At 41.1% G+C, this 10,418-nt stretch overlaps 1 protein-coding gene across 3 annotated transcripts in view; it reads left to right on the top strand.

The window, feature by feature from the left end:
• Nucleotides 1–2,142: 2,142 nt before the first annotated feature.
• POLR3GL (RNA polymerase III subunit GL) overlaps nucleotides 2,143–10,418 on the top strand; it is a 102,388-nt gene continuing 94,112 nt past the window's right edge. The window contains exons 1-4 of one of the 3 annotated variants that reach the window (XM_086922340.1): nucleotides 2,510–2,666; nucleotides 7,062–7,146; nucleotides 7,239–7,326; nucleotides 7,643–7,748. The gene's annotated coding sequence lies outside the window, so the exon portion shown is untranslated. Of the gene's footprint in view, nucleotides 2,667–7,061; nucleotides 7,147–7,238; nucleotides 7,327–7,642; nucleotides 7,749–10,418 lie in introns of all 3 variants that reach the window. The other 2 variants (XM_086922339.1, XM_086922338.1) reach the window with 2 other exon arrangements.

Genomic DNA, 10,418 nt, shown 5'->3' with positions numbered 1-10,418 from the left:
AGATCAGTGTTCCATATTAGAAGGACTGCAACTTAAGAATTGGAAGTGGCAAATTGCTCTTGGTGTCATATGCAATAGCCCACGTACCTATCTACAATAAATATGAATCTGTGATCTGCATGTTACACCGTGTGCTTTGCAGCAGGCACATTACCGTCTTTAAACCTTTAGAAGCCAAAACTATAACTGGGAAAAAAACAGAACGATCACAGAACTGCATTAACCACCAGAGTGATACTGCTATTATACGATTGCTGGGCATATAAAGATATCTTCAGCAGGTCAAAACACACAAAGCAGAGGGTAGAGGCTATTTAAGACAGCCCACAACAAATTGAATAGTGTCCTAAAGTAACAGATGGTGCGCGAAACCAGGGAGTATGTTATGTTATGTTAATAACATTTATTAGGCGCAACAGCTGCCCCAGCAAAGGGGCGTCCTGGCGCCAGATCATGTACACAACACAACAGATCAAAAACTGAAAAGAAGAGAGATCAGATAACAGGGGAAAACAAGTGGGTTTTGATGGCGCGTCTAAAAAGAGTCAGGCTATTAAGGGCGCGAATATGAACAGGAAGGGAATTCCATAGTACTTCCCTCTATACTCCCCACGACGTAGGAAAAAATCCCACAACAAATTGCACGGCAAAGGGTTTCAGCACTCTTGTACACCAATATTAATGGACAATTCTTCTTTATTGTGCTGTTAGCCTGTGGATTGTGATATGACAAATTAATATTGGTGTACAAGAGTGCTGAACCCCTTTGCAGTGCATATCTGCAGCAGGTGTTTTAACCCTGTTAGATATTTTAATAAGCAGCCTCTTTGTGACCAATTAAGTATGCTATAACAGATTGTGTGGTACATTCGTCCTTGTTGCCAATTTCTATGAAGCAGACTTTGTAAAATAAAACAAATGCTTAAGTTGACCCTCAACGCTCCACCCCTTTCCTCTGCACCACTTGACCTCCAATGTATAGGTTCACAGAATAAATTTCGTTCAAGTCCAGCACTTAACAGGTGTAAAAAATAAATGAAATAGAAGTTATTATACACTCTACCTGCCTCAAAATATGGCCTTTGCAGTGCTATACACGACTTGCCATGAACGGTTAAATTAAAGGTTTCATGTGTCTAGAAAAGCAAAATAAAAATGAAACAGTACTATGCTATAGTTACAAATTTTTAAAAAGACAAATTCGTTTATGGATTCAACATTGCCTCCTTTTACGTACTTGTTTACCCTTGGATTATATTTTGTAAGGCTTTATTTAAAAAAAAAAAGCTTTAAATAAAGCCTCTAACCAAAATTAATCCTCGCCTCCCCATTATATGGAATACGCGGCTTTTTCTGCCGCACGCATCCACCTATACCTTTTAGTCTCAGACTAGTTTTATTATTTTGGGTGAGACTCTTACCTTTTCGGAGTTTCAATATATTAACAGGAGTAAAGGAGGTTCAAGGGACTTCTGTAAAGTGAAAAGCTACACTGCGTTGTATTTCCATTTACGTTTGTATTACTTTTCTATTGGAGCTCAGTTTTTTGCTGCTCAAAATGCACAATTTACAGAGGAAACGTTCTGTGGCAAATATAAGCATTTTATCACTGTCAAATTTGCACCGGGCACAACACTCCTCAGTCAGTCTCGCTGATGATACCTAATCCAGAGAGACCGGCCAATCACACTCCCCTTTTCAATGTTTTGCAAGAGTGAACCTATCACACTTCGGATCGCTCTCAGCTGACTTTACGACAAAGAAATGGAAGGAAGGCAGTCGCCATATAAAAATCCACACAAGACTACAAGTTTGAATTTTGTGGATTCTTAAATCTTCACATCGTTGCGTTCAAGCATCTCATTCAAGAGTTAAATACAAAATATGTAAGTCAAACATTTCTAGTGCCGCTGTCAATTACAACTCAATTACTCCGGTCTCCACCAAATGTGTTTAGCAAAATAACTCGGTTTGTGAAATACAAAAAAATGTTCTGTTGAAAATGCCTATATTTAGAAATTACGCAGTTTGATCTAATTACCACGTTATGAGTTATACTCCACCCCTAGTACTACAATTCTATCATGGCTGCTCGATTTTCAGATACGAAATAATGAACTTCCTCTTTCGCAGCCAACAACTGTGAATCCCAGCATCGCACTTTCGTTATAAAGTGTCCATCTTTCAGCAGTGCGATGTCTACATACAGAAGGACAACGTGAGATACGATTCCTTGTTATGATACGTGTATATAACTGTGCTATTTCAGAATACAATGCACATTTAATGAGAAAATTAGGAATACGGATGTACAAAAATACCAATTATAAGTGAATAAAAACAAGTATATATTTTGTGACAATTCAAAATGTTATTTCGTTAGTCCTAATCATGAAATATTTCTGCTAGACAATGCAGAAGTAATATGCTGGCTGGTCAGAACAAAAGCTGTTCTTGTCTAATATGGCTGCCAGGCGCCGAGCCGATGCTTTTGGCTTTTTGGTGTGGTATTCTAACTAAAGCTGGAAACGACAAAACAGGGGCGTCGGGATGACCTGGTTCGATGCTGGCAGAGTGCTTTCTGTCTCAAGGGGATTAGCGTACATCCACCTGTCTTGGCACCAGTAGTGATCAGTTTTAAATTGCTGCACAAAGATTACTTGAAGGTGAGGATGATTTTATTTATTTATTTATTGGGGCTACGTCACATGGATGCTGTTGGGTTTAAACTGGATACATGTTGCCGGTCGGTTGGATCCGTTGTAAAAAGTATACCCCCCTACTCATCTCTGGCTTAGAAGGGGGAGGTGGGGTGTCCAGGTTGTAATCTCAGATGGCCGCTGCATCCTTCTGACCCCTGCAGCGTTTTGCATGCCGCGGTTTGTTTTGTTGGGTGCTTTTTAGACAAACATCCTCATAACAATAGGACTTTTTTTTTTAGGTTTCACTAGGCAGCTTGCGCTGTCTCTTCCAGACATGCTGTATTCAGATATGAACGGTAAACCCCGCCCACCCTTTCAATTGGCTCCCCTTACTGTCCTTCGCAAATTCTGGCTTCTCATTCCTGAATAGGCTTAGGAGTCCCTCCTTTTAAACTTTTGTATCCTCCCATGAGGACTGCCCCTGCTGGGTTTCTACTTTCACTGTTATTTATGGTGGGAGCTCTGGGCACTCATTTCCTATTAGGTCTCGTTTGGTGGCTTGCTGCAGGACAGGCTTCCTCATATTACACACAAAGTTTTACTCTTTAGCATTCGCAGCGCGCCATTCTTTATGTCAGCACCGCTCTGCTTTCACTTTCCAATGTGTTCTGCGCACTGTTTATTGACTTCTCTAGCTTTCTTGGTGCGCCTATTTTTATTTCGGAGCGGCGCTGCTTTCACTTTCCATTATGTCTGCGCACTGTTATTGACTTCTGTAGCTTTTGCAGAGTGCCTTTCTTTATTTCAGCATGGCTCCACTTTCACTTTACTTTTTGTCTGTGCACAGTTTTTTGACTTCACTAGCATTCCCGCCGTGCCTGTCTGTATTTCAGCACTGCACCGCTTTCACTTTCCTTAAGTTTAAGCAGTTTTATTGTACTCTTCTCCTTTCCTGCTCCATCTGCCTCCTGCTGCTTCCCCTTGTTTCCACTGGCCACTGTGCTGATTTTTGCTATGTGCTTGCCATTACTTCCACCAGCTTTCCCACCCTCCCTTGTTTACAGTTCAGATAATGGCTTGGCGGCATGAGAGAAATCCATGATGCAGCCTAGGCTGTAAAAGACCATTACTGTTTACTTGAGGGGCTTACAGTGAATCTGTACACAGCCTGTACCTTTCATGGCTTAACCTGCTTACATCAAATCATATAGATTGTACGTACTTAACCCCTTCGATACTTATGACGGAACGGTTCCGTCATCAGCGTCGGTTGGGCTGTGATGATGACGGAACCGTTCCGTCACGACCACGCCCGTTTTTAGAACCTTCAGCACAGCGCGAAAATCGCGCCGCGCTGAAGGTGTTAATGCATGGTGATTCAATTATTATTAACACTGAGTGAAGAGTAAGGGATAAATTGAATAGGGTGTTACATCATCTCCTCCTCCTAAATTTATCAACGCCGTCAGTTTATGTATCTGTACTGCGTGTGCGTTTATCTTAAAAGTTGTGGCCGCATGCCACTGTTAGGGGCGAGCAGGGGATATTTTCTCTATCCTCTTCATTAATCCTCAGCAATGACACTCTGTCACTTGTAAATTCATGCCATAGTAATAACAGAAATATCCTGTAAAATATGCTCGGAGTAAGTGAAAGTCTGCACTGTATGTGGGGCAACACTTTGCTACTGGAATCAAAATGATTAAATTGTTTCAGTGTATGTCTACTTCGTGAAAAGGCAAATCTCACAGCATCATTGACAGCCTTGTACAGATCATCTTCAGACTTCACATCTGCCAGGGGCATGGGAGGGTCTTATTGTGCTGATTGAATTAGTGACGGAAGGGGCTCCTATACATTTTCCAAAGACTAAGAAAAGGCTCTTACCAGAGCGACTATCTGGATGAAGGATTTGCCGATGGGATGCACATTATTTCACTTGTAGCATATTCTTCCAGGTCAGGTTTTCTTTAGTGGTTGTACAAATTGTCAGCCTCTGTTTAGTAAGAATGCACTACAATTAACAGGTAAATTAAGCGAAGACTTTATTCATAAGCAGGGACTGTGCAGCAGCCACGCGAGCAGGTCAGAAACCAACTGACAACTGCAGAACACTCACAGCCGAATTCTAAAGTCAAAATCGAATGCCCACACGCAAAGAGAATGAAGAGCTGAGAGAATTCCGCAAAGACTATAATGTAACCATACACCACTAGATTATCCTCCTTTTGATGATTTTTTTTTTTAAACATAAAAAAATAAAGCGTAAGAAGGACCAAAATAAGAATAGAACACAGAACAGCAAAAACGAAACTGGGTAAGAGGGAAAATAAATAAGGAGAGGCAAAACAACAAGAGGGCCACAGCAGGAAAAGAAGGCGAAGGCAAGAATGAAAAGAATGAGAGAAAAAAACTTTTCAGAAACAAGCTAAACCTCACAAGAACAGGACGACGTGAGCTTCCAAGGAACTAACAAAACCTCACAGGAACTGAGCAAAGGCGATTGCTTCTACGCGGCTCAGTGGAAACATGCATAGGCAAATTAGAACCATTAACATTTAGTAAATCAGAACGCAAACCATTAAGTGAATCAGACAAATAGTTGGAGAATATCTTGGGGTCAGTTTGTCCACTAACTTTTAACAACACATGAGACGATCCACCAATTCTTGTTGTTGACCCTAAAGGCATTGCCACATGCTTTGTCCACAACCATGGGATCAGCGTAATTCACATCCCCCTTTTTGCAGTGAACAGGGATCATGATGTGTACCACAGCGCCCACAACAACCTTTACCTGGACAGACCTTTACCGAGAATCAAAGTAATTTTTAGGACGTTGCTGTGCTTTTTCTACACTTTCTCTGACATTCTCATCCACACCCTCGATGGCATTGAACTTCACCCTCCTGGACATCCGTCCTGGACACACTTTAGAAGCAGGCTTTCTTCCTCTCAATAATTTAAAAGGCGAGACGTTGGTAGAGGAATGTGGAGTCGTGCAGTAAAACCATAAAATGCAATGCACTTCGTTTTGAACAAGGGGTAAAGAAATATGCTAGAACCAAGAACTGGAATGACCAGCCGGAATCAATTCCAACTGGCTATATTGTAATCAGCCGGTCAGAGTCAAAACCATTATTCTCGGTCGGAAAGCCTTCAACCTAAGGTCGGAGGCATTCCGAGCGAGATCGTAATAGGACCCAAAAAGTCTTTTTACTTTGCACTCTTCATCGCTAGAGCTACCTTCTTGCACACACTTAACTTTGTTTCGCTTGTTTTTCAAAGTCGTTGTAAGATGACGTTGAGGTCTCTTATTTGCCTGGTAACAAAAATGGTAGAGCTGATTTCTTCTCTAGATATCCTGTTTTTGAAGATGACTCTGGTATTGAGGTAGATGAGGACCAAGATAATTGTTTCATTACCTCCATTGATTTATCTGACATGCGTGCCGTCAGTGAGGAGGAGTGGAGGAATGAACTTGACAAAGGCGCAGTTCTGAGTCATGTTTTGAAGTGTATGAGCTGTGGTTGGCCCAAGGAGAAAAACTCACTGTTTGCTCTCCAAACTTTTAAAAAGTGTCTCTTTCTGTCGAGGACGGAATTTTGATGCGTGGAGGTAGGTTGGTTTCAGTTGCTCATGAAGGGCATTTAGAAAAACCACTTATTAAACGCAGATTGCGTGAGATTTTCTGGTGGCCTTTCATGGATAAGGATATAGATGTTTTTATCTGTGAGTGTGTGGTGTGTTCCAAAGTGGAGAAAAGCTTTAAAGTTAGGACACCACCCCTACTTCCCATTGAACTTCCATCTAGGCCTTGGGAGAAGGTTGGTATTAATGTGGTGGGACCATTTACTCTTTTACCCCCCGGTTCTCAATATGCTGTGGTTGTTATTGATTACCATTCTAAGTGGCTGAGGTTCGATTTCGAAATGATCCTAATTCCAAGAATGTCATTGATATTTGGAAACACATTTCTTTGCGGGGCAACCTTCCCCATCACCATTGAGTCTGACAATGGTGTGCAGTTCATCAGTAAGGGGTTTCATGATTTCTTGGTTTAGGGTTGTATTTCCCACTGCAGAAGTTTGCTTTCCTGCCCACAAACAAATGGTCTGGTGGAACGTAAGAATAGAACAAACTGAGTGCCCCCATTAGTTATGCCAAGGAGGTCTTTAAATAGAGCTATTAACATTGCCATCATGACAAGAAATTGTTAGTCCATGTATAGACCTGATTATATGAAGTAGCTCTTACAAGATTATTTTACAAAATTAGGAACACCAAAGAGGATGCCAATAGATTAGGTACAGCTAAGCCTATATCTTGACGTGATTGTAAATCGAGTTATGTCTAACAATTATTAAGAACAAGGAATCACACATACGTGACAATGTACATATATATCTTTTACCCCAGATACAACGTGAGGGTGGAATATCAAAATCAAGAAAGACTGCATCATTTTCAGAAATTCCTGCCCCTGGTAACATAAATACTCCTGGTAAGCTAATATTAGAACTATTTATAATGGTGACAGTAAACGCAGTCTGCTGTATAGTGGATTCTTATTGCTGTCATACATTTCTTATCTAGGGCCATCAATTGGGAACCCAGAGAGGAACACGATAGTCACTGAATCCTTTTGGTCCTTAAGTTATAGGATCTCTAGCAATAAGTTATTGTAAGTACTAATGCCAACATAAGGATTAATTTTTGACTTGGCTAATTACACTAAATACTAGAATTGGCATGCAATGTTTAAATAACTGGATCCTGATTAGACTTTGTTGTTACAGATTAAGTACACAGATGAAGAAATTTTGAGAAAAAGATACATAGTGTTATGAATGAAGTATTCAAATGGTGTGACTACGAACACAGAAGTATATATTGGACCTAGATCATTATACATAGGTTATTTGTAGAATGAAATATAGGGGTAAGATTTAATGATTGAGGACCCTATTTCTCACGTTATTTTACTTATATACCCATAGCAACTCAGAAGAGCCAGAAATCCCTAAGACTAACCACAAGTGCGGGACCCCAATTCCACTCTACCGGTCGTAAATAGTCCTTTCAATACTTGAGCCGAAATTGCAGGTACAATTTGGGAAAATCATTTTAATTCTTTTTCATATTTCATAAATAATCACACTTGGGGCAAAATGTTATTTTTGGCCCCATCCTCTTTCTTTGTTCAAATCACTTATTATCTATATACTATTAGGTAACTCAGCACGTTGGGTGATTTTACTTTGGTACATTTGGATCTATCCTATATATGTTCTCTCCTTGGTTTGGTTCATATATTATGAACTATTGTATAGCGACAGGAGGAATGTTCCCGTAAATACAGACTCAGAAATTGTACAAAGAGAATGAAACATTTAGTGTTCATAATTGTATCAAGATTGAAATCTCAGGCCTTAAATGTTGTTAAATATGTTCTTAATGTGTATGTATTGTACACTTTATTATAGATAAGCTGAGACGGTGCCCCTGAAGAAGGCTCAAAATTGCCGACGGCCAGACGTAAACTGGCCCATAATCCCAATGGACGGCGTTTCCGCCATTGGGACAAAAATGCACGGTTTCCGAAAGGCTTTCCATGTTGGGCTTTCCAATATGGAAAGCCTGTAAGCAAGCATGTTTGGGGGCCCCTAGCAGGGCTCCCTTCATCCTATGGCCTCCGGTTGGGGGCCGAGGGGGCACCTATGGTGCCTCGTTTTTGATCCCTGCATAGTGTGGTAGGCACCCTGAGATGCCTGGCACGTGGTTCAGGGATGAACACAACCTCCCATTTCCCTATGGAGCTTGTGCTACGGCCGGTTTATGGCTGCAGCCCGTGATCCCAAAGGGAAATGTGGGAATGCAACCGCATCATGTGTGGTTGCATCGTAATCAGGCAGTCGGGACCGCCGACCAGAGGTTGGTCTGTCCCGTTTCCAACACGGTGTCGGTCGGAGGAAAATCAGACCGACATTGTAATAAACCCCATACTATTTACGATTCTGATGAGTATACGAAGAGTTTTGAGTTCAAGGAATTGTTCATTTTGAATTTTAATGACTGAAGCGCAGGTGGAAGGAACAAACCTTTGTTTGAGGATGATTGGAGGTGTCGATGTACAGATGTACGCGGACTCTGGATTTCCTTATACAATTGTTACTGAATATATATGAAGAACTAAGTTTGTTAACCTGGTAGGAGATAATCTTTTACAAAACAGATATTCACCTAGAAATATTTTCAAAGGAAAAAAATAGACATTATTGGGTACAGACCTATAGTTTTCAGGTTCAAAAAATAGAGTCTTGTGGGAAGATTTTATATTTCAAGGAAGGGTCCCTCTGTTCTGGGTTGGATGGATTAAGGAGAGCTAGACATTTTTTTGAAGCTGAGGAAATGTATTTTTTGAACGACAATCATTTTTACAGGATTCCTTTGATTTTTACATTGCCATCTTGTGGCAAACACTTTCCACACGACCCACCTGGTAGTTTTTCCTGATGTATGAGGAAAATTCTATCAGCATGACAAAAATCCATTTTTGCAGGCCTGCATTTCTGCCCAGGAACTGTCACCCGCCCAACCCCCAGTTCTCTTCAGTTCATCAGAAAGCCACAAGGCCCTCACCCCGAGTGAATGATTCATTTTTCCTCTCCTGCTCCCAGCCTGATAAAACATCCTTGACACAGTGATCAGGTTATCTAGACAATGGTCTGACTGCTGGACTCTAATCAGGGTAAATAAACAAATGACTTGAAAGACCAGGCTTTGATCAGGCAATTGAACAATGACCTGAAAGAAAGAGCCCTGATCAAAGCAGAGTGGACAATGCTCTGCGTACCAAGCCTTGACCAGGTCACCAACTACAAGCATAGAGTGGACAATGCTCTGTGTACCAAGCCTTGACCAGGTCACCAACTACAAGCATCGCCTTGATCAAGCTATCAACTACAAACACTGCCCTGATTGGACAATGGACTGACAGCCAAAAGAATGGTATGAGAAATGTATAAAAGGCTTGTAAGCTACAGAGTAAAGTAGCAGCCTCCTGGGTTTTGTCTCTGACTAGCTTGGCACTCTGTTTCATAGCCCGGGCTATTGAATAAATCTGGGTTCCTCCTGCAGACGAAGGCTACCGTGTCTCCTTTTACTACGTATGAAGGGTATGGAAGATTTGGGTGGTTCCCCCGCCGCCGAGACCCTGTAAGTGGGTTATTCCGGTTCTTCAAAGCCAAACAATCCAGACACTGTTATGATAATGGGGAAGGGTGAAATTATTGGTGCAGAAGTGTTAAAGGAATTCCCAGATGCGTTCAGTGGTTTGGTTGGTAAATTTAAGAACTTTGAGCAACCTATAATTTGGAAAAAGGATGCATGTCCTAAAATACACAAAGTGAGGAATATTCTGATTTCTCTCTGGGAAGAAGTGGAAAAGGAATTGGACAAACTAGTTACAGCAGACATAATTGAGCCTATTGAGTCCTCAGAGTGGGTTGTTCTGGTTAAGATTGCAAGATGGAGTAATGGGAAGATAAGATTATTTATAGACTTGCGCCACATAAATAACAACATTGTTGGGAGCAAATTTCCAACCCAAACTTTCCCAATATAAAAGGTTGCCTTTCGGACTAGCGTCCATTGCTGCCATCTTCCAAAGGGCTAATGTTACGTAATACAAATAACAAGAATATGCATGACCAATATATACATAAGAAAGAAGCACATGCAGGCACACGCGTTAATACACATACCAAACATAAC

Source organism: Lissotriton vulgaris, chromosome 5 (genome assembly GCF_964263255.1).
Source record: "Lissotriton vulgaris chromosome 5, aLisVul1.2, whole genome shotgun sequence".
NCBI lineage: Eukaryota > Metazoa > Chordata > Amphibia > Caudata > Salamandridae > Lissotriton > Lissotriton vulgaris.
This window is presented reverse-complemented; position numbering and strand designations above follow the sequence as displayed.